Raw genomic sequence first — 24,898 nt, 5'->3', positions numbered from 1 at the left:
ACCCAGGAAGGTACAGAATGGTACTGCGGATGTGGCGCAATCACAGATGAAAACGTACTGACTCGATACACAGCAGGATGCTCCTCGCGGATCCCATTTGGAGCAAACGAAGAGAGCGGCTCCTAGCGGCCGTTTCACGCAGTGGACGTGAAAGAAGAGGCGTATCCGGCAAGAAGGCGAAGCAGAAAATGAAAGGAAATGCGCACAGAAGATAAGAGAGCACTCATGCTCGGGCTTTTCTGGGTGAACGAGACAGGCGACACGGAGTCCTTCCTTCCTGACTGTGACTCAATCGCGGGTACCACAAAGTCCAAGTTGAGGAGTGGTCCTGCTTCCGCTCGGCGCGCTGCGGTCGCATGCACGAAGCTGCCGCTAGCAACGTATTGTGCGGAGATGACAGTTACGTATACGAGTGCATGCACTTGCGCGGAACAACAAATCTGCTGCTTTGATGTTCCAAATTTTTGCGAGTAGCGTTAATGGAGAGCTCCGTGGTGGATCTGTCCAAATAAATTATGGGGTTTAATGCGCCAAAACCACGATATGATTATGTGGCACACCTTATAGTGAGGGCCTCCGGGTTAATTTTGACCCCTCGTGTACCTATGTAAAGCACACGGGTTTTTTTTTTTTTTTTCTTTTTTTTTAACAGCAGAGCTGTTTAAGGTCGAGGTTGATCCCTACGGATCGACGGTGTTCGCAGTTTCGAGCGAAGGGGTGAGAGTGTGAAATGAAGAGAGGATGTGCAAAGAGAGAAAGAGAGAGAGACAGACAGAGAGCGATATAAATAAAACAAGATAAATTTCTTTGCGCGGCGGAATTCGAGCCCGGGTACTCACGGTCCCAAGGCGAGCGTCATACCCACTAGGCTATACACCCACGCTTGCAGAACACGCATTTATGGTAACCATATGATTGCGTTGTACTCACGATTGTAACACAACTTGCTATATGCGCGAGAGAAAGAGAGAATGCGAGCGAGAGAGAGAGACACACAGAGAGAGAAAAAGAAAGAGAGAGAGAGAATGAAAGAGACAGAGTAAGAAAGAGACAGAGAGTGAAAGGAAAATACAAATAGAGAAATAAAGAGAGAGTGAGAAAGAGAGAGAGAAGCGGGATTTGAACCCGGCTAGTCACGGTACGAAGGTGAGCGTCATACCCACTACGCTATACACCCACGCTTCCAGAGCTCCCCTGTTTCATCAAATTTTACAAGCGTGGAACTGGCTTAAATTTTTTTTCCTGCATTTCACCTCATTAAAATGAAGCCGCCGCGGCCGGGATCGAATCCGCGACCTCGAGCTTAGCGTGACAACGCCATATCTGTGTGCATCTCTAATTTGGTCTCCTGTTAAGAAAAATCGAGCCATTCGTGCAAAAAAAAAAAAAAAGGTAAGCTCGTAGTGGTTATGAGACAAATAATTAATTTTAATAAATCTCGTTTTAAACTTTCGAAGAGCGAGAGAGAAGCCTTCTTTGATTGGTGCTGGAGATGCTTGTCTGGCACCTTAGCATGCTATACTGCAGATGACGAGGGTGGCGTATCGAATTACACGCACGGAATTCACATATGCACACGACATACACAAGCGCCCAGAGTAACAGCTGACTGTAGAGTGTTTGATCCAGGCCAGAGTCTCTGAAGAAGGTTTAAGATCGCAGCCTTCTTTGCACCCAAAGCCTCACTACCAGAATTGTGCAGTGGTTAAAGCACACGGTGAAACTGAAACAAACTGGCACGTAAATGTGAGCGAAAAAAAGTTATAGTATCCCTTGAGACCGCATAGCGCCTACAGACGCATAACACATGAGCTACGCGATCTCGCACATTCCACTGTGTCAAATGCGTTAATTGCGGTTTGTGCAAGAGGTATACTTCAAATAGTTGATGCCTAACCGAATGCGGTATAAAAATGTCTTATAACGTTTTGTACGGCCACTCTATCCTACACTCTAAGAAAAAAGCGAGTAAATTGGGCATGGAGGTTAGTCTTTTTTGGGGAGTATATATAACTGCGTTGGGATGAACGGAACTGCTCCATGTGGTTACTCCTTCAAAGACTAATAGTTGCTCTTTTTTGTTGCTCCTTAAAGAAGCAAGGTTACACTTCCCGATGCTCCTAAAAGGAGCATTTAAGGACCATAGTCAATTTATACGATCCTAATAAAAAAATGGAATGGAAAAAAAAAAGAAATAGCCCCCAAAGTAAGATTTGAACGCATGCCCTCTCGTTCGGGAGGTAGGTGCTTTAACCACTATAGCATGGCCAACTCGGTTTTTCTTTTTTTCTTCTGTATTTTTCTTTCTCTCCCTTTCTTATCTCTTTTTATTTTGTTTTAATTGACCACGTCAGCTCGGTTGAAGTAACAGAATATAACAGCTGCGAAAGACACTAAGTTTAACGTGGGTTTTCGACTGATGCTTCTAGTACGTAAGTTGTACTGTGCAGCACGTTAAGTATTAATTGAGAAGTAGGGCGTACTCCGTCAAAAAGATGTTCGAACAGCGGTTCGCATAACGGCGCTGTATAACCTTGTTTGTGCAACCTTACAGTAAGAAGTGTTTAAAAAATCAGTAAGGAAAGCGAAGGAAATGTGAAAAAAAAAATTCACGCAGACGGTGCGCATGGCAGCGCCTTTATAGTATATAGCTAATTCTGAGGTAGTCGCACATTTCAGCTGCCTTCAAGAACCACTGCAGCTTTCGTGTATTTTTTATGTGACACCCGACGCCAAGGTCTCGGAGGGTTCTATCCCGCGAACGGTCAATTCTATTCCGTGAACGTCGTACATAAAGGTCTGACTCTGACGTTAATAGTTAAGAAAGAGTGAATATTTTCTTAGTATACAGTAACAACTAAGTCTACAGGTGTCAGACAACATACGTACGACACTGCTGTGAAAGCTAATGCTGTTTGCATGAAAGCGCAGAGCAAATTTCTTCCATGTCTGTCCAACAAGTCGAAGTTGACTTGAACTTGTCTCTATCACGATGCCAATAAAGCAATGGCGTTTTCTTTCTTAATATTTCGCATTCATGAATGAATGCGAACCATGCACAGTGACAAAGACTTGAATTTTGATCTCTTAGACGACCTGGAGATAGAGTGCGCGGCTTGAGCAAGGGCCATCCGTTCGAAAGTCAGATTTCAATCATTTTTATCAAAAAGCCAAAAACAAAACAAATTACTTGAAGAAACGCTGGTAAGTGCGTGACCTTGGGCGATGCAAGAAAACGATTTACATCAAAACCTTCGTGTTCATATACATACTCGCGAAGCTAGTGTTCCATCCCCGTTTTATTAAATATTGCTCGGACGCTCTATCATCGCAATTAGCTTTTTGCTCTATACGCATATACGATGACGCAACTAGTCTTAAACTTTGTCCGCATTTTATACTGTTACGTGCGCTGTAGCACGCTCATCAAGAGCAACAAAAGGAAATCGACTTTCCTCCCAGCTAATGCTACTAAGCTGAGGAATGCAAGAATCACGAGCCTCTCGCGAAGCTTTCTCGAAGCGGCTGAGTTAATCGAGATACGGGCGACAAGATTCACGAACTAACAACGCTCGATGTTTGTTCGTACGATGATGACCGCGCTGTATCAGACATTACCGCGGGGCGACTCCGCGTCAGCGCTCATGCAGCCAAAGCTCTCCAACACACAAAAAAAAAAAAAACTCTCTTTCCTTTCTCTCATTTCTTGTGTTCGAGGAGAACAGAAGCCAGGCTCAACAATAGCTGAGCTGTCCACTCCAAAATGTTCACGCAACGCCGCGGTGCGGGATCACGCTTAATTCATACACCACATGCACAGTTTCCGTCCAAACTATACAGCGGCGCTTTCCGCGTCGTGTACTTATATATACATATATATACGGGGGTCCATTGTGGTCGCGTGAAAAGCGCAAATTGGGTCGTCCTGCGCGGCGCCATTCCCTCCTCCCTCTTCCTCCACAGCAGGTGAGACCGCGGAGGGCGCCAAAAGCCACACCGCTCGCGGGTCGGGCCGCTTATCGCCGGACGCGGCGGGCAGCCCGCACACGCACACACACACACACACACACACACGCCCGCTCACACCTCCCGAGAAGGGGAAAGCCCCAGCGGGATCGAGGAAGTAGAAGGAACACGGCTTCAAAGAGAAGAGAAAGCTGGGAGGGTGCAGGTCCCTAATCCCAAACCGCAGCTCAGTCACCGGAAGACAGGAGCCAGCGCTTCCGCCACATATACAGAGGGGAGGGGAGACCCACCACCGCCACCCCTACACAGAAGCGCTGCCGGGGCCCCCCGTTCACTGTTCTCGCGAGCGCAGGAGAGTGTCGCGCCACGATAAGGTGGCTTATATTGTGCGTCGCGCCGGCTCTGCCAGGTTTGGAAATATTGAATCGCCCAAGCCCTCGCGGCCCACCAGGACTCCTTTTTTGGTCTCCGTCTCTTGTGTGCGAGCGACTGTTCTCAGAGGCCGCTGCGCGCGTGCTTTGACAGTGCGCGTGAATGTGAACGGCTCTAGCTCTGTGCAGTATACGGCTTCTCTGCTATACAGAGGCGGGATGGCACGAGAGAAAGGAAGGAGACGTGGCCGGCGGCGCGCGTTGATGTCGTTCTATGCGCCACAGAACACCCGCATTTTTCTTCCTCTATTGCCGCTCATCGCACGGGAGCGCTATCCTTTTGTACGGCCCATATATACGTATGTATACCAGGCCGCTGCCGAAGGAATAGAGGACCACGCTTTCCTAAGGTGGCATAGCAGCCAGCGCTGGAGCGCACTCTCGATAGAAGAAAGGAAAGGTGCCCGCCTCGGGAGAACAATTTTCTCGCCCAACGTTAAGCTAAACACCACGAATGTGCGCAAAGAAAAGAAATCGGGATTCTTCTTCTTCTATCGACCGAATAAACTGTTTTTCGGCCTCTTGTCCCCTGTAATCTGCACAGCTGTTCTGGCCGGCGGAGGATAAGGGCGTTTGTCACCTGACATCACATGCTGTTTTTTTTTTTTTTTTTTTTTCGGAAATGTGATGTATATGTGCAGTCGCGTGCTATATGAGCTGCAACACGGTTGAAGGGGCACCAAGACTGCACGCCTGCGCCGACGTACAAAAAATTGGAGAACTAAATATCATTCCGATTATTGGCATATTTATGAAGCCTATTTTTCGTATATGTGTCGGCACCGCCATGTAGTCTTGGGGCGCCTTGGACATAGGGCACCGTGTTGCAACTCATATTGCACGCGACTGTATAGGTGGAGTCTGTCCGGAATGGCACTGTTGGGCGCTAACTTTACGTTCGGTAGTTTCACTTAGATTGACAAGGTGTAATGCTCAACAAGGAGAATAAAAAAAGTTGTGTTTTGTTTCCTGTCCGCCATTTACGTATGTGTAAACAGCTATTGCATAGTAATCTTTGGAATGACGTGCATGTGTCTTGTTTGCGTATTTTCTAGCCTATTTTGTACTTATTGCATTTGGTTTGGTCTTGTCATCGTTGCGCGATGTCTTTTTTCAGTGCTTTTCTTATGCTCTTTAGTGTATGAAATCTGTTAAATTCACAGAAATTTATTTTTATTTTATTTTATTCATTTTCTTGCAGTCAAAAGTATTTATACGATGAAGATGCTTATACTGTATAAAACATTTGATGCGAATCCTATACTGTAACTCTGTAAATTAATTGTATTACTGGAAGTGATGCCTTACGTAAACTTTGTCACAGTATTATTCGCATATGTTATTACGATCCGATATGCATATGTGTGCCGTGAACATCGTATGCTGCCGATATAAGGGTCTTCAGGGACTCAGCCAAGCTGCCTAGAGCAGCTTTTAGCCCTGAAGACCATCCAGAATTTTCTGGTGAAATAAACTTTGATTGATTGATTATACTTCTTATAGCATTGCTAGCCGCGGAGAAGGTTAGGAGCTGCACGGATATCTTCCATGTGTGGGCATGACATGGGAGCGTTCCCGAACAATGCCAGCTGCACTGACCACAACAATCGCATTGCTGCCCTCTCCACCCTTCCCAGATCTTACCACCAGGTGGCACTGATTTGCTCCAATGAGTAAAAAGGCAGCAGAAAATATCCCTAATAACACGGCAGCAGGACCCGATGAAATCCCAATACAGCTAATCAAAAACCTCTGTCCAAAGAGCAAGGCACTGCTGACTAATGCCATAGAGCAAGTGATTAGAACAAAAAAAAATCCCGTTGTTTGGCGCGAAAGCAAGATGAACCTCATCTACAAAGGCAAAGGAGATAAGGATAAGACGAGCTCGTACAGGCCAGTTCCAGTAACATCGGTAGGTAACCGCAGTAACCGTAGGTAACGTACTACTTCCAGAAGCGCTTGGGTTTAAAGTGGGAGGAAACATCAACCAATCAGCCGTAGATATAAGCAAGAGACGATTAGATTACTGGTATAAAAAAGCTGGGAAGAGATTGATATGACCTGATCTCTTAAAATCGTAGCTAGCGGTACAAGGTAGATTTTTGGGGAAAAAATAAAGATTAATGAGAGGTATACAAAAATGCTAGATAAGAACATGGATAGTACAGCAGGCTAGGTGACTATTTGACACAGCCCCGTTTCAAAGGGGATGTCATTAAATCATCATCATCATCATCATCATCATCATCATCATCATCATCATCATCATCGAGTCTTGTGTTTATACGAATAGCAACTACTAATAGTATTGCCTTCTGCGGCGGGAGGGGAAGAGGAAGAAAATATAAAGTGTGAAGAACAAGGCAAAAGGTAAATAAATGAGCGCACAGTCATATATGGCTGATCACGCAGATAGGGGTGGAGAGAGATAGCGACATTCTGTAATGGGTGCTGGAGATGATTTTTGCCTGACGATACGCCTATCATGCTACTGCGGATGACAAGGGTGATGCATGAAATTACCTATACTCACACATACCATACGCGCACACACAACATACACAAGTAACAAGCACGCACGGTAACAGGCAACCAGAGTATCTGGTTCAGGCCAGCATGGTGGAGAAATACTGATAGCGCAACTCGGAGTTTGAAAAAAAAATCACATTTTCGGTCTATAATTCCAGTGAGTGAATACACTGGTGTGATGTGCAGCAGTAATAGGTCCCACAATCTATATACTCGCTTTCAGGAACCGCCGCAGCACCCTGCTATCGGCCTCCATAACCTTAACACAGGCCAGTGTTCTAAAATCTTGATCTCCGTGACTGTTCAATCATCCAGCTTGCTCATATCGGAGCAGTCATAGCGGTTTTTAACAAATATTTTCGGCGTTTTTCTAGGATCATCGCCAAAACGCCCCAAAGTTGTTCCTCCCACAAGCGCTTTCGCCTACAAATATCGATCCCCACAGAACTTTAAACGGTATACTTTTGCGCTCTCCCCCGCCGCTCCGACAAAACGCTATATCGCATTAGGATAGAAGTGAGAACGACTGTGAGCAGGGCTCCCTCACCGTTGCATGATTGGCAGTCCAAGCAATGCCAGTATTCAACACGAACAGCCCGCGCATTTTTCCGAGAGCGAAAAACGATATCGGCGAGACAACCCGCTCTCTTTCCTTTTCTTTACGCAGCTATATAACCACCAAGAAGTATGCACATATATAGCCAGCGTTGGGTGGTGGTTCTGTGCCTGCAGTAGCTGTGTATCGAACCATAATTATGGGGCCCATTGTCGTACACTGTGTACGTTACATAGCAACGGCACGCCGACAAGCCGCGCGTAAATAGCACTGTCCGCAAGCGAACAAAAGCCTTTTTCCACGGGACGCGCCGGCAGCAACCCGCAACGAAACGCGCCACCCCCTCCGACAGCCGCGCCAAAGCTCGTGTATACCACCGACCAACAAGCATCTCGGGGCGGCCGCCAACCGACGTGTCAGTCGCCGCACGCCTACGACGCGCCTGTTTGTGCTCTTGCACAGTGTGTACGCACAATAGCGGCTCGCATACACACACGGAGCTCGCAGCACACCACTCGCACCGGAGAGGAGACAAGTCGATCTGGCAGAGTCCGCGTCCGGGACACAACGCAGCTTATAATGCCCGCAACGCCGCCGCTTCTCCGCGCAGCCGATTCCAACGTCAGGCTCAAACTGTATACATAGCAGCGGAGACGATATACATTGTGTTATACCAGGGGCGGATGGCGAGGAGGGCGCTGGCAAGAGCAAAAAATTCAATTTCGCCGCCGCGCTTCCCATTGTGACGCGCTCGATGCGGACTGCAACTAAGAAGCAACCGCGTCAGGCGACGGCGATGCGAAGAACGCGTGCCGCCGCCAGCGTGTCTATTATACAGACCCGCCAGCGAGCCAACAATCCACCGCCACTGCTCTCTTTCTCTCTTACACGCGCACACGTCTCTTCTGCCACTATGTGCATGTCCCTGCGGTTTCCAAAGAAGAGAGAGAGAGAGAGAGCGGGAGAGGGTATGACGGGGAGTTGAGGAAAGCAACGGGACTCGGTCGAGGCGGCACTAACTAGAGAAAAAGGCAGGAAGGAAACGGGCACGCACTCCCGGGAGCGAGCGAGCTTTCTGCCGATAAATGCAAAAGCTTTTCGCGCTTCCGGAATTACCCACCGCGTTTCGCTCGCGCGCGCGTATGCGGGAAAAGAAATAAATGTTGGGTCGAGGAATATAACGGAGACTGGCAGTGCGTAACGAAGAGGGAGAGAGAGAGAGAAGCCGCAGCCGCGCTCGAGATAAGTGAAAAGCGTTTCACGCCGCAGGAACACAATGGGCAGTGTATACGCAAAGCTGAATCGTATCAGGTGCCGCGCGTCTTCACTGGCTGTCAGTCGGTTAGGGTGATCTCCTTTGCCACTGTCAGAGAGGCGTCACGCATTCTGTTAGGAATAAAGAAATTCAACGCGTCTTCACTTCATTGTTACCGCATATACCACTCGCTCGGTAAATTTGATGAATAAAGAACTCTTTAAGCCGAGAACGAGCAGTGTACTTTTGTTCGTCGCCCCGAAGAAAGTAATCAATACAATGACCGAGTGTGACTCAGCACGAGAGGCATAGTCCCTATTGAAAGAGGGGCCGATCAGTAGTTAGGTGAGGTTTTCTAGCCTAAAGGTAACTCTAGAACCGCCTTACGCTTACACGAAGAAGAAACTATAGAACAATCAACCAAACAAAGTAACAATGGAACAATCAGACGCGTTGGGATAATGGTGCAGATGGAGACGTCATGCTTACATAATCAGCAGCAAGTATATAGCGTTTTAAACTCATAGAAAAAGGAAAAAGAAAAGTGTGTCTAGAAAGAAAAAAAAAAGAAACTGTGTACCGTGCGTGACACGACAGCGATGGTCAGCTAGCCGTAAACTACAGCAACTATCATGACTAAGAACAACTCTTATGAGAACCACAGTATATGTCACACACACTGCAGGCGTAGCCAAAGATCATTTCAACGCTTCAACTATTGAATTCATGTTTAACAGATGCAAGTGTGAACGTTAGTTCATTGTCCTTTGATTTCGGTGCCCTCTCGCGACCCCCAACGCTTGAAGTCTAAAGCGACTTTTAAGCGAGTGGCCTGTTACATGGACATCCCGGCAGTCCGATGTGTCAACGCTGCTCCGACCTGGTGACGCCATGACTCCGCTAAAGAAGCGGCCTCCTGCCGGTCGGAGGAGGCATGCATTCGGTGACGGGACCGGTGCGGCCAAGCGAGAAAGGAAGGTGATGCCGCGGTGTCATGTGATGCTGACCTAATTGCCTACGCCGACTGCCACTCTCTGGCACCATGCTCCTCCTAGCCCCTTCCCATATATTCTACTTCTCCACGCTCTTCTCTCTTCCTCCAAGCTGTTCTCGATGATAACGCACGACGTCGAGGGCTCTTAAATGGTCGATATAATGCCATCCGCTTTCAACGCTCATTCGTTTCCATCCACGCCATGGTGGACACACACACACACACACACACACACACACACACACACACACACACACACACACACACACACACACACACACACACACACACACACACACACACACACACACACACACACACACACACACACACACACACGCACGCACGCACGCACGCACACACGCGCACAGACACACTGCACTGCACAGCACTTCCAGTATTCACTATAGCTGTCAGATGTAAGCAAAGGCAACCCTGAAGTGGGCTTCCCCGCCTGAAGGCCACTATTGCGGAAGAGCCAGCTTTGACAAACTGTCACAGCTGAGTGAGTGACGGAACTTGAGACGGGCTGCAACGCTGGTCAGGCAGACTACATAATAAATTACTGAATATCTTTTGCAGAGCAGAAAAACGAGAACCTATGAAAGGAAAGTGGAGCTCTACTGCCAACGAGCACTTTACTATTATTTCATAAAGGCGCGAGCATAGAACAAGTTAAGTGAGGCGAGCCATATGAAGTGAATAACACGTGCAATTGGGTGCATATAAGAAGAAGTCGTCAAGTATAGAACACTAGGGTGAAAAATGTCCAATCCGTGATCATTCTTTTTAAGAGGCGTCAAACGTTTATGCAATAAAGCGGTAATAATTTATGAATGAATTTGTAGAATGCTTTTCAAGTGAGTAAGGATTGCACCATTCCATCTTAGAGAGAAGCGTTATTAGCTAGGACAATTATCACAAAGGCTAGACAGTGATATTCCGCAATAGTGATAGCAAATGAGCATGTTTTAGGTGATCATGCTAGGGTCGAAACTTGTACACTATCACGAGACGTGAACACTATGCGACGTAAGGACAGGATTCGAAGTCCATCCGCACAACAAACGCCATCCTCTGATCACTATATACTGCAAGAAAATTTGGCTGTTTGGCATACAAGTCACTCACGTTGTACAGGTGCTACACGATTTGTCTTTAATTTCATAAAATTTAATATTACCCTCAAGAAATAACAGTATTACAGGTGGGGAGTATTCACGGGCGAAATTCTAAAATAAGATAATGGAACGCAATTGAATGCAACTAAACAAATATACAAAAAAGTAAAGCGATAGCTGAGCATAGGAACAGAAAAAGCACAATGTAATAACAAGAACATCAGTTACTGGTAGCTAGAAGATCAACTAGTGTATTTCAAAAACGGGAGGCGTCAGTTGTAAGAACAATATTTTGAGGGAGGCGTTCCAGTCAATACATGTTTTCCAGAATATGACTTGGTTTTCCACCTTGGCACATCTTGAGAGTACGCTGCGCAGTATAGTGGCAAGAAAAAATAAAATAAAAATAAAACAAACACGGACATTTAGTTGCAGGCTAATTGGATCCTCTGCTTACCCAATGGAACTCCAATTAACTTCGCACTCCAAAATAACGCTACACATGACTGTTTTACTAAAGAAACTACAATAGTTTACAGGATCTGCGACGTGCCATGTTCAAGCAGCAATAGTTAATCAAGAGTCTTTCCTTCCTAGTAATGTCTTCAGCCAATAATTAACTTGTGAATGATTCGAGCCGGTGATCCAAATATTCTAATAGAAAAATGCGACATAACTAACCGTGCCCGAAGTCTAAAGTTAATTACTCTGTAATTACGAAGTATTCCTAGAAGATGCACGAACGATGATTACCGCAATCACCGCGGCTTTACGGAAACTACGGGCCTTTTCTGCACGAGATGTCGTGGTGCTGACGGATTCCAAGGCAGCGTTACAGAGATTGCATCGTGGCCTACCTCTAGAGAAATTTACAAGGCAATCTCTGGCACTGATTAACAATCTGACAAGCAAAGGATTTAACATAAGATTCCAGTGGATACCATCACACGTAGGAATTGATGGAAACGAGAAAGCTGACGCCCTTGCTCGCCTAGCGCTGACATGTGTCCCAAAAGTGAAAGCTCCAAAAGCTTTTCAGAACCCTAAGGGTGCAATCCGCCTTCACTTTAGGGAGATCCACAAGAATCCCCACGAAGCCTGTGTGACTCATGGATTTACCCGCGAAGAAGCGACGCTTTTATATCGCATCAGGACCGACTCCGCGTACACCACAGCTTGGTTATTCAAGACGGGGCTTCGCGCTTCCCCATTCTGTGCTTTCTGTGGTGACATTGGTGACATCGAACATTTCATTTGGATATGCCCGCAGTTTGACACAGAAAGAAAAGCGATGGTCGACAGCCTACAAAAGAGCGGTCTTACGCACAGGACCTTTGAAGACGTCGTTTTCCCCGGAGGGCCTGCGACAACCAGGAAGAGAGCGCAACGACTGCTGATAGCCTTCCTGCGAGACACGGGGCTCATGGACACTTGGTGACACACCCCTGATCTCAACTCGAAGTAGGATCAGGCGGAACAATTGCCGGCTATGTATGCCAGGCTAACCCCGCCTGCTTCAACATCACCACCACCACCACCACCATCATGCTGCCATCTTGTATTTCTTTTAATGGAGTCTGCAGAACTTTGTAATAATATTATATAGCTTTGACACATTTATTGGCAGTCCGTCATAATTCCTGAGTGAGTGGGTTATCTGAAAAAGGCTGTAAGGACACACTAACCATGCAAATGTGTCATTTAGCGGTGATAGGGAAGTTGACAATGAAGTTAGGGATGATGTTGATCATCATCATGCTTTCATCAATAAAGTTAGAAGTACGCGCTTTCTGTTACACGTGTTCCTCCTTTTTTTCGGTCTTCGTGTATCCACACAGCAGGGCTACCGTCAGATTTAAACCAACTTGTCCTTGACAAGCTTATTGTGTCACCATTACTATTTGAAGATAATGGTGATGATGATGACTTGTAATGACATCCCCTTTGACATGAGGAGGCGGCAAATTGTCAACTGCATTTATAGTAGTGAAGTATTTTCGCCATTTATAATTCACATTCTTTCTCTTCGTTAAATCACATATCTGTTTTATCACCATATATATGTAGTTACCTATGCCTGTAACGATCCTGCCATCTCTTCCTTGCCTTTTTTTTTTTTTTTTTTTTTACAGATTCTGTAAACGACTCTTGCAGTGGCAAGTAATGACATCTAGAGGCGAATCAGGTGAGCTATTTCATGAACTTTCAAGACCAGATCATAGGTCGCTGCCGGATTACTTACAAGGTCAGACACTATCATGACCGCCTTCTGACATATCGAAAGTTGGTACAGTGGGGAAATGCCTGACGCACCAACGCTGCCCGACGGTCGAATTTATTACGACACTAATAACACAAGATGAAGACGCGCGTTGTGGATCGTTCTTCCTCTTCTGACTGGTCAACGGCCTTCCGCACGCGACATCAACTGCCGGGACGTGACCTTTCTACAGTGATGCTCCTGTAATTGAAGTAGAAATTCATTCGAAGCGCGCGACAATTTATAAACGCTTAGGGTGTGGGGAAAATGCGACAGAGCCTCACTAGGCCCGCTTTCCTGTAAAACTAGGCATTGCACTTGAATGCATGGGAGAACAGCAGAGCTATAACATATAAAACAATCATGAACAAATATAATACATATATAAAGAACACACAAATTACCCATATTTAAAAAAATATAAAGCAGTGCATGCAGTTCCATCTGAGGGTGACGAGAAGGCCTGGAGATCCCTATAAAGCAGTGTTTCTCAAACTTTTTCTATACGTGACCCGTTTTAGTAGTACCAAAGCCACCATGCTACCATGCCCCCCCCCCCCCCCCCCCCATAGACAACACACGTTTATAAGCCTTCTGAAGATGTAACATGTTTCAATGATACAGACACATTTACATTTTAACTTATTTAAATGACATTAACCACAGCAGAGAAGGCTACCAAAAATACTTGTTAATGTTCTTAACAAGGATTAGCTTAACCTTTTGTTTTGATGAGAAAGCTGTATTTGCTTTCTTGGTACACCCATATCTGTAGCACCTCAATTCTACGGTTTCGGTGAGACAAAACTGTCTGCGGTTGGGATACCGTGTTGGGTGAAGTTTTCTGTGTGGTAACCGAACGTTTCGATAGCCCTTTGTCTTACCGTTTTGACGTTCATCTTGCGGCCAAACTAATATTGCACTCTGCATAATAAACATCATTTCAGGGGTGATATACAGGGTGTTCAAAATTAAGCTTTATGGAATTTTTAAAATCGCCTGTGGCAGGTAGCATAATTCTTATCGTTAATTGAGCTGGTTATTCGAAGAGGCGGACATTAGTAGCACGAGAAATCGACACACATATTCAACTAATTAACAAAAATTGACTAATTAACTTCTTAATTAATTGCTTTACGACAGATATTGCAACTGAGGAATTGTAGCCGGTGAGGTTGCAAGACGCATCCACTTATATATGTACACATACACTGCGACAGAGCAAGGGCTTCAGTTCCACACACGCTTAAACGGGCACTAACAGCCGCGTACAGGGGTATGTATTGTTACAGGTAGAGACAATTTGGCTTCCGCTCCGCCAACAGATATTAAATGTTATGATAACCATGTATAAAGAATACCCGCTGTGGTGGAGAACGTTCTGTGCATGTGCACAGGAGACCCACTACTGCATTCACATTTTTCATGGGATACCTTTATGACTCTTAATGAGAATGCTCCTTGACTGTCGCCTCCGCGTCCGCCCCAGCCTTCCTCTCAATATATACGTAAAAATAGAGCGCATTTTACTCCCGCCGAAAAGACACGCTCATTCTGCAGCCTCCAACCGCCCTTCAGGTCCTGGCTTTCACTTTCTTAGGCAAGAGCGAACAAAAAGAGAAAGCAAGAAAGGGAGAAAGAAATCAATCAAGAAATCCAGGAAATCAGGAACATGGGCGCAACGAAAACACAACATACAGATAGAAAGAGAGAGAGAGAGGTTCGGACACCACAGTTCGTCTCGCCCTTTACCAAGCCAATGACGGCACTTTGCCGCTCACGAACTGCTAGTATAAAAAGACACCCGCAGAAACGCCGAAGGAAGAAGAAGAAACGCGGGGAAAAAAGGGAGCCGCGGTTGAGCGGCGTGTGTGGGGCGTACACGCAGGCCCTATAGTAATACACGGTACGTGCGGCGGGGTGGCAGCGGGCGCCGCTGAATTCGCGCGAGCCCTGTCCGTCCTGAGCGAAGAAAAGGGACGAATTAATGGCATTTTCGGTCTCTGTTGGGGCGCTCGCGCCTTTCCTTTCTGGAGGGTGCGCTCTATTGAGGCCGGTAAAGAGTCGCTTTTATCTGTCATTACAGAACGGGCGCGCACGGGACCACCGGCCACCTTCTCTGTCCCTTCCTCCCTATTTCTCCCGTTTTTTTTTTTTCGCCTTCCCTTGTGTGTGAGAGCGTGCGCGCGTCTTTCGCGTCCTTTGTGATTCTGAAGGCGACGCGACGCGACGCTTGGTTCCTGCCGCCACAACGAAAAAAAAAAAAAAAATCCGTAGAGAAAGGCGGAGAAGGCCAGAACCAGGCCGGGGAAATCGAAAGCGACGCCCCCTGGCACAAAAGTCACCTATTGTGCTGCGGTCTCAATCTGCGGCTATGCTATACGAACGAAACGTGGCGCCACAACGGTTTGTTTCGCGCATCAGCGTGCGTCTTCCTCCGTAGCAGTCCCTTTAGTTGTCCTTTCTTTTTGCCTTTTCGACTGCCCTGCCATAGCGCTTTTCTTACGGCACAAGTGTGTACCTCGGCGGCAGTGCTCCTAAACGTGCTCCTAAACGGGACAGCGTGCGCCGTCTCAAGCTTCGCCGCTCCGCTACAAGTACGCATGCGCATAGTCGGCTCGACCAGACTCGGCGCATCTCGAGCGTGAGTGAGTGCTGGAAAGCAGAGCGCTGTAGTGCATAGCGGACCTGTTATTCCGCAGTGTTAAGACGCAACCAAGGACGAAAAAAGAAAAGGTTCAGGACAAGAAAGAGCGAGATACAGACCTGACTGCGTCTTGCCCACTGTTGATGCTCAAAGGTTTCCAAAAGCTGCAGCGCGCGAACCTGCTCTCGCACATGCTACCCGATCACGTGACACTTGTGCTAGACTACTCAATGATAGCTATACCTGAAGGGGTCACTAGAGCAGTATGCGTGCGATGCACTTGTTCTGTGAACTCATGTTTGGTGATGGATGTACATGCAATCAAGCATTTAAAAGAGAGAGAGAGAGAGAAAAGCGATTGTTATAGCATCAGGGATGCTGTGCTGGAGGACCGATCTGCGATCCCACCATTGGATTATTTTGTCTTGTGTGTGTGAGCAACACAGCAGCAGCAGTCACACATATAGCAAGGACCGGGCGAGTTTACAGAGAAAGCTGAATTCGCTTTTATATAAATAAATAATCTGAAAGCCTGCAGCCGACATACAAAACGGATTTCGCTATTCTATGCACTCAGCAAGCGTTTAAAGCGCACAAGATTTACGGTAACTTACTGTTCACGAGAAACTGATACCACGTCTAGGTGAAGTTCGCGGAATTTCTCAATTTCTTTCGAGTGCTAGAATGAGACCCGATGCGCTACAATAGTCTGACTTTGTTGGTATAATAAATGCTTTTTTTGTGGAATTTTCGTGTTTTATTCAAAAAAGAGTTCGAATTTAAGCTTGCGATCTTTGTCACATGATTAACAATGTTCCACACTACATAGGTCAACATTCTACTCCATCCCGATCAGTCCGACATTTTTATTATTATTATTATTATTATTATTATTATTATTATTATTATTATTATTATTATTATTATTATTATTATTATTATTATTATTATTATTGCTGAAAGGGACGTGTTTGCTTTTCATAGATATTTATGGACAAAGATAAGAGTTGTAGCCAAGTCAAACTTGCTTTTAAGGGCATGCTTTCTTGAGAAATCGGTTGGCAAAAAAGGTATCCGAAGCGCAGGAAACAATGGCCATAAAAGAATATGATTCGAGATTGGTTCCTGGAATTCCCATGTGACGCCAGACATGCGTGGGAGGTACCCTTTAAGCAACGCCAAAGTTTTCGCAAAGTACATGTTTCGACAGATCACAGCAGCCGCAGCAGAAAGAGAACTTATTTATTGTTCACACTTCACAGCTTTCGTCCTGCTTTCAGAGAAGAAATAGAAAGCCTTGCTCAAGTGCCCTTTCTTTTGAAATTCCGCGGGTGGTTGAATTTCAATTCTCTTTTTCATACGAAGTTTAGCAACTTTTTGGGATCCAGCGCTAAAATTGCGAATTATGTTGGTACTATGGCCAAGAAACACGGACTTTGTAATTTTTAATAAACAGCGCTGCATCTTACTGCTTATTTGGAAGTAACACATTCTCGAAACTGAACTCAGAACACACACGGGCGGTGCTCCCTTAAATATGAGCTTCAACATTTCAAGAGATGGCACTTTTGTTATTCATTGTTTAAATGTTATTCTTATAAAAAAATGAGCGTGAAATGCATGTTGCGGCACGCACGCAAAGGTTACATATCAATGGAATTAGTTAATTACTTCAAAGAAGGCCAGGATCATACCACCCGGAGGATCGGAGATTGTCATTTGACTGGCTGTGTTGGATCAACAGTTAGCACGCAGAATTCCCAAGGCCTGCTTTTGGTCAGCCACTATACGAAGCTGCGCTATGTATGAGGTGGCCAGGTTCCACTCAAGCCGCAACATGGACCTTTCTCTCTCTTGGTCATCCTCGCAACATTGTTGCAGAAAATAAATCAATTCAATCGAATTCAAGTTATCCGTCCTGCTCGCGTGAACATCTCGAGCGCGCAACCGCGTTCAGCGCACGTCAAACCGTTACGCGACGTATTAAACAAAACGTAAGCGTGTTATACTCAAACAGCGAAGGCGCCAGGAAGCACAAAAGGCAGAGGGTTCACCGCGCCAGTCTCCTTGACGAGACGTTTCGCGCAATGACTTTTGAATGCGACTTGCGCAGCTGCGCGAATTCGCATCATTCCGCGGTAGTGAGACAGGTAAGCGGAGCCAGCTCAGAGGCGCTCGAACCCCCCCTCTCTTCGCGCGCCCACCCCCACAAAAGCTATAAGCTTTCACGGCGCGAAGGGAGAGCGCTCCAACGAATTCAGGTGTTTGGGGCGCCCGGTGCATGCTTCACTTCTTGTCTCTGCGCACGGTCGCCTTTCGCATCTCGCGTGAGCGATGAGCCCGTTTGTGGTATAGAGAGACTTTGTATACTATGTGCGCATACGGCCAGACACTCCAAGAGCGAGGAAAGTGGCGCACCCTCGGACAACAATAGGTAGAACCGCGTATAGCGACTGACTACATAGCTTGCTGGTCGGAAGGAAAACGCAGACGGGATGACGCACCGTTGGCGGGAAACCGGCGGCCAAACAGAAACGGTTGCGCGTGGTTGCAGCTGTCTGGGCTGACAATTACCGCTGTTGCAAGCGCGCTGGAAAAGAAAGACGCTGCAGCGAGGGAGGAGGAGATCGGCTTGAAGAGCGTGGACGAGGATGTATTTGTGTCTCGACACAACGCAGCAGCAGCAGCAAATGCGGTTACGCACCGACAAAGGAGAAGCGGAAGGTGAATTTGATGGCGTCTTTCGTCGCTTCCTTTCTTGGGCTTTGTGGACGGCTTCTCCACGCTCGGCGTCGCAACAATGTACACCGCATTACCAGCCTTCCTATAAAGCGTCAACTGCCTTTCCAGCGAAGAGGATGGCATTCTCGCCAGCTATAGTGCAGCCTTTTCAGAAGCATCACCACTTACGGCATGGTCATTGTGTTTCCGTATTTGTTTTATATTTTCTAGGTTGTACACTGGGTTTATTTAAAGTATTCTTCGGTTACCTTTTTAGGATGACCGCTTAAGTTGTCATCCGAAAAGGGTGACGCCTGGCCGACGTCAATGACCTTACTTGGTGTTTTAGTGAGTGAACCCGGCGACCTTTTTCCTTCGATATTTTAACTTTATTCTGATGATTGTGATGATGACAGATTACTAGCACAGTGAATAGGAGGGAACTTCGAGAGTCGCATGTGCCTACGGCACCTTCTGCTTTATTAATCCGTGAGCAATTATACACAAATGTGTTGTGCTTCAAGGAAGGCCCTGAAAAAAAAAATTTATGACTCGACTCTGAGGGCTAGGGCCGAGTCGAAGTGTATACGGGAGGGAGCTCATAAGTGCAGAATCTACAGGGTGATCAAAGTTAAATTGACAGGTTCTTTTTTTTTGCTTTCTTTTTTTTTAATTAGGCGCTCAGACTTACGTAAAGGCCTCCTCTATTACTTTTTCCGCAAGTTGGTGGGCGCTTATCTCGTAACCCGTGTCATCCTCAAGATTTGTTCCTAATGGATATGCCGTTCAAAGTAATTCTACAATTCGTAAATTGCAATATGTGTGTAAAAGTAAATAATTAAGAAGATAATTAGTCAATTTTCGTCAATTAGTTGATTATGCGTTTCGATTTCTTGTGCAAGTAATGTCTGCCTCGTTGAATATTCCTGATCAAGGAATCGACTTATGCTAACTGCCCCAAATTATCTTTAAAACATTCTGTAAAACTTAAAAAAAGATCACCTCGTATATATATATACAGGGTGAGCAAAGTTAAGTTGACGGTTGTTGTTTTTTTAATTGGGCGCTGAGGCGTACGTGAAGACTATCTCTAAAGTGGGGGACACAAAGTGAGATGATAATTATCGCTGTTAGCAGTGCAATTAACAATAACTGAATATTGAACTTCGGACTGGCGACAGTAAGCAGGCACGTTTGTATTGAAAACTTAGAGGCAGTCGTGTTTCTACAGAGTTCCGCTTGGCAGAATTCTATATAACGTATCCGTGATTTGAGATATCGAACTGCAAAGTTTAATTGCCCTTCGCATGATTACGCGTGCAAGACAGTGACAACCGGCGCAAAGCTCCTCATCGGTAATATCTCATCGGGAATATCAACGGGAATATTCTCATCGGGAATATTCAACGAGGCAGACATCACTTGCACAAGAAATTGAAACGCATATCAACTAATTGACAGAAATTGCCTAATTAAATTCTTAATTATTTACTTGACGGCACCTATTGCAATTTGCTAATTGTAGCATTAGTTGGAACGCCAGATCCCTCAGGAACAAATCTTGAGGATGGCACGGGTTTCGAGACATGCGCCCTCCAAGTTGCGCTAAGAATGCACTGTTTCTCTACTTATACTTTTTTAACAAAAGGCTCTTTTAGGCATTGGAGCACCAGAGTAACGGGAACGCCCATGCATTCCGTCGCCCACTTTGGCAACGAATATCTCGAAACTGGTGCCATCCTTAAAATTCATTCAAACTCACCGGCTACAATTCGTACATTGCAATACGTGTATGGAAATAGGGAAGAATGGAGCTTGAAACAGGAAACACGGCTTTTGCTCTCGTTTTTCTTGGCGCTGCAGGAAAGCACCTTTGCCGACGAAGGAAACTGAAGGGTCACGTCGGCTCGGCTACCAGCAATGTGGAGCTGCTTGATCGGGAGCGCGGTCAACCCAGAGGAGAAAAAGAAATTTACGAGTTCACAATGAAGGAATACCGAGTGCAGTGAAGCACAGCAGATGCTTCGAGCGAAAAAAAAAAGGTCAAGAAAATAAAAGGAGTGCGTGATATCCTTGGAATTCGTAGCAAGGGCGTCAAAGCTAAGAAAATACAGAAGACACAAAGAAACGATTTAGAATAAATTGGAACACCTTCAAGGCGAGAGTGTATGGAGGGAAACAGTGCAGGATATGTCTAAAAAAATCAAAAATAGAAGAAAGGTATAAATAGAATTTTTTTGTTACTCGAAGGCAATGTACGGATAGCTATAGGCATTTGTGTGCACATCTACGTTTCCTTTGCATCAGCCATTCGCGTGGGCAGTATGTGCGCTATTTAATGGACACAAGGGCAAGAGCGCTGTCAAGCTTTGTTAAAGTTCGAACAGTAAAAGAAGATTAAAGTAAGCCACATACAAAGGACACACATGGCCAGAATGGAGCAAACGAGAGGCGTTGACGTCACTGTGAAGATTTCATATTAACTCGGGAAGAAGCAAGAGGGTTGGAAAAGAAATAGCGAGTCATAAGAAATCTGCGGAGTACAATAAATATCTCTCTATATATATGCCTTTCATGGATTATGAAAAAGCATTTCATTCAGTAGAGATACCAGCATTCATAGGGGCATTTCTTAATCAAGGAGTACAGGAGGCATACGTGAATATCAATATCTACAAAGATTCCACAGCTACATTGGTTCTCCACAAGAAAAGTAGAAAGTTACCGATCAAGAAAGGCGCCAGGCAAGGAGAGACAATCTCTAGAAATGCTATTCACTGCATGCTTAGAAGTAATCAAGCTCTTATAGTGGGAAGGCTTAGGGGTGAGAATCAACGGCGATTATCTCAGCAACCTTCGGTTTGCGGATGACATTGTCCTATTCACCAACAATGGGGACGAATTACAATAAATGATTGAGGACCTTAACCAAGAAAATGTAAGAGTAGAGTTGAAGATGATATGCAGAAGAGAAAGATAATGTCCAATAGCCTGCTGGCAAGGGAACAAGAATTCAGGATTGGGTTGGAGTGCATATGGCAGGCATTGCCGAATTCTGACCGGCAGCTTACAACTGTCGTTGAAAAGAAAAGTGTACAATAATTGCATTCTACCGGTTCTAACATATGGGCAGAAACTTGCAGGTTAACAAAGAATCTCGAGGACAAGTTAAGAACCGCACAAAGAGCGATGGAACGAAAAATGTTAGGCCTAACGTTAAAAGACAGAGAGCAGTGTGGATCAGAGAGCAAACAGGGATAGCCGATATTCTAATTGACATTAAGAGAAAACAATGGAGCTAGGCAGGCCATGTTATGCGTAGGATGGATAACCGGTGGACCACTAGAGTTACAGAATGGGTACCAAGAGAAAGGAAGCGCAGTCGAGGACGGCAGAAAACTAGGTTGGGTGATGAAGTTAAGAAATTTGCAGGTGCAAGTTGGAATCAGCTAGCGCAAGATAGGGGTAATTGGAGTTCGCAGCGAGAGGCCTTCGTACTGCAGTGTACATAAATATAGGCTGATGATGATGACGATTAAGGGCGAGGGACGAACTTTGTACTGCAGTCGTCAATGAAAGGAAGGGAATGAGAATCACGCACTGGAAATGAGGACGGTTGACTTTCCAGGCTAAATAATGGCACGCCAAGCAAGAAGGCGGTGTCTACCGTTGTTGCAGCATGTCAAGGATCGCATCTCAACGTCGTGTTTGTTTCCAGCGACGGTGGCGCCGATCTGCTACAGCGAAACACCATCAGCCAATGGTTGTAACACCGCCTTCCGGTGTGGTTACTGCTTCTATACCCTCCAGTAATTGGCTCAGACAAAACGAAGACATGGCATCCTGGAGAAGAAGAAGTAGTTTAATGATTTGAAAATGTAGAGAGGTCGGCCGGAAAATGGACCATCTGGCCTGCTACTCTACGTAAGGGAAGGGGAAGAGGGGAAGCAAGAGGGTCACTATGGGGGATGACAGTGGGAGGAACAAGGTGAAAGGACACATTGCATAAATATCACAATAAAGCGAACGTAGCGTCCTACTGCAAAAGCCATGCTAAGGGGGTATACGAATGACTCACATGAGTTTTCGAGGTACGATATGATACTTGGTTCAGTATAATGCGAGCGAGGTTAACGGCTCTATCGAACCATACGAAAGCCCATTCTCTCTCTTGACACGTGTCTTGATCCTCCGAAGTGTGCGTCTACTGCGGCAACGATTGTCATAGCGCGAGATCACTCAATATGAACATACTTGGCCACCGACGCTCTCAGGGCGCATACATGGCACGTTGCACGACTAGCTTCTCACCATCTTGCTTCCTTACCTACAGATTGGCCACACACAATTTTCAGTCGTATAATTGCTGCCACTCGTACCTCGTTGCCCTCGAACCACATGCCTGCAGCAAGACCATCCTCACCTTCATGATGCCATGCACAAACCTGAAATATCTCACCATCCCAGAGAGTGAGAAAAACAGAAGAAAGGAAAAGCAGGGAGGTTAACCAGACGCACGTCCGGTTTGCTACCCTGCACTGGGGAAAGGGGGTATAGGGATGAAAAGAGAAAGAAAGGAGATAGAGAGAGTACAGTTTCGCGCACATTTGAAGCTTTGCACCAAGTCTACAAACGGTAGCCAAGATCTGTCGAATTGAGGTATCGTAACAACGCTTTCATGGCTTTCTGTGCAATCGACGCATACGGCCATGGTCCAAGGATCTTCATTTCCGAAAATAGTTTAGAGTCGAGCCAGTTCAATGCTGTCCGGAGAGCTTCGATCGATCACGCTCGACGTCGTGCTGTGGACAGAGACATAAGACGTGTTCAATCGTTTCTCTGGTTCCACATGAGTCGCACATGGGCATATCCCGCAGGAATGATGGGAAGAAAGCTCGCATTCCGTCAGTTGCCCTTTAACAAGCCCCATTAGGACTTTTACATGAGGTTCACAGCGACCGCGTACATGTTTACGTCGATGGCTCAGTGACAGCTGCAAGTTCAGCTGCCGTGGTGGTGATTCCAGCAAGATCCGTCAAAATATAGCTAAAGACGTCACATGTCTCATCAACGACAGCTGCTGAATTGGTAGCCCTCCGTGAGGCTCTTCATTTCATTCTGGAGGAACAACCACATCCATGGTCAATCGTCTGTGCCTCCAAGGCAGCCCCCCAGAATTTACTCTCAGTACTGCGCCATGGATCACATGAGCAGCTAGTCGCGAAGATCGAGCAAGTACACCATCGCATAGTTGACGAAGGACACGATATAATACATCAGTGGTTGCCTAGTCACTGTGACATACATGGGAATGATCGAGCGGATGCAGCTGCCCGATCTGCCCATGACGGCGTCAACTGCATTGTCATTCCTCTTTCGAGAGCCGACGCAGCGAAAAAACTTTCCGCGCTTGCGCGTGACCTAACATTGATTCAATGGAACTCATCCGATTTCACAAGTGCACGCCTTCATACCCTGGACCCTAATTCACAGCTCCGTATTCCGTCCGACCATCCACGACGTGACTGCACACTTCTGGTCCGTCTATGGCTTGGAGTAGCATTTTTAAATGCGTACTCCTTTCTTATCGGAATTGTCAATAGCCCACTTTGCGACTTCTGCGGGTGCAACGAAACAATCGCGCACCTTCTTTGTGAGTGCCCTCGTTTCAACCCGCTGAGAGCAGCCCTCTCAGCCACGATAGATCAACCGTACAAACGTCCAATAACGGAAAACAACATCATTGGAAACTGGCCTACACGAACAACAGTGCGAGCCGCCCTGAAGGCACTGCTGCGTTATTTAAATGACACCGGACTCAGTGACAAATTGTGACTCTACACTGTGTGACGTAGGATGGGACGTTGACACTATGCAACACTAAAACGTCTTCGCAGACTGCGTGACAGTGCCCACAGTTCTGTTTTGTGTGTGTGTGATTTTCTTCTATTTCCTTTTTCCCCCTTTTTTTTTTCTTTTTCTATTTTTATTTCTCTCTCACACACCCATCGCATCCCTTTACCCCTCTCCCTGGCCAGTACAGGGTAGCCAACCGGAGATAATCTCCGGTTAACCACCCTGTCTTTCCTTTACCTTTCTCTCGTTCTCCTATATACGTGGGACGCCCGTTAAGACTTCGAAATAGAAACCTATATTTGGCATATGATTTTTCTGTCTTTCATTCTGCTCTATGTGAAGTGGTGGGGAATAGCTGAGTGACGTTTAAATATTTTATGGTCACTTACAACATGCTTTCTCGCCGGTTTCATTCTGTAGTTTTCTTACACGCTGTTACTAATATGTTCACTCACTCACTCACTCACTCACTCACTCACTCACTCACTCACTCACTCACTCACTCACTCACTCACTCACTCACTCACTCACTCACTCACTCACTCACTCACTCACTCACTTT

The 24,898-nt window shown here is 46.1% G+C and overlaps 1 long non-coding RNA gene across 2 annotated transcripts in view; it reads right to left on the bottom strand.

The window, feature by feature from the left end:
- Nucleotides 1-11,109: 11,109 nt before the first annotated feature.
- LOC125943221 (uncharacterized) overlaps nt 11,110-24,898 on the bottom strand; it is a 54,498-nt gene continuing 40,709 nt past the window's right edge. Inside the window, exon 3 of one of the 2 annotated variants that reach the window (XR_007465658.1) lies at nt 11,110-11,222. This is a non-coding gene — a long non-coding RNA (uncharacterized LOC125943221). Of the gene's footprint in view, nt 11,223-13,067; nt 13,314-24,898 lie in introns of those variants that run through there. The other variant, XR_007465657.1, reaches the window with a different exon arrangement.

Source organism: Dermacentor silvarum, chromosome 2 (genome assembly GCF_013339745.2).
Source record: "Dermacentor silvarum isolate Dsil-2018 chromosome 2, BIME_Dsil_1.4, whole genome shotgun sequence".
Lineage (NCBI taxonomy): Eukaryota > Metazoa > Arthropoda > Arachnida > Ixodida > Ixodidae > Dermacentor > Dermacentor silvarum.
This window is presented reverse-complemented; position numbering and strand designations above follow the sequence as displayed.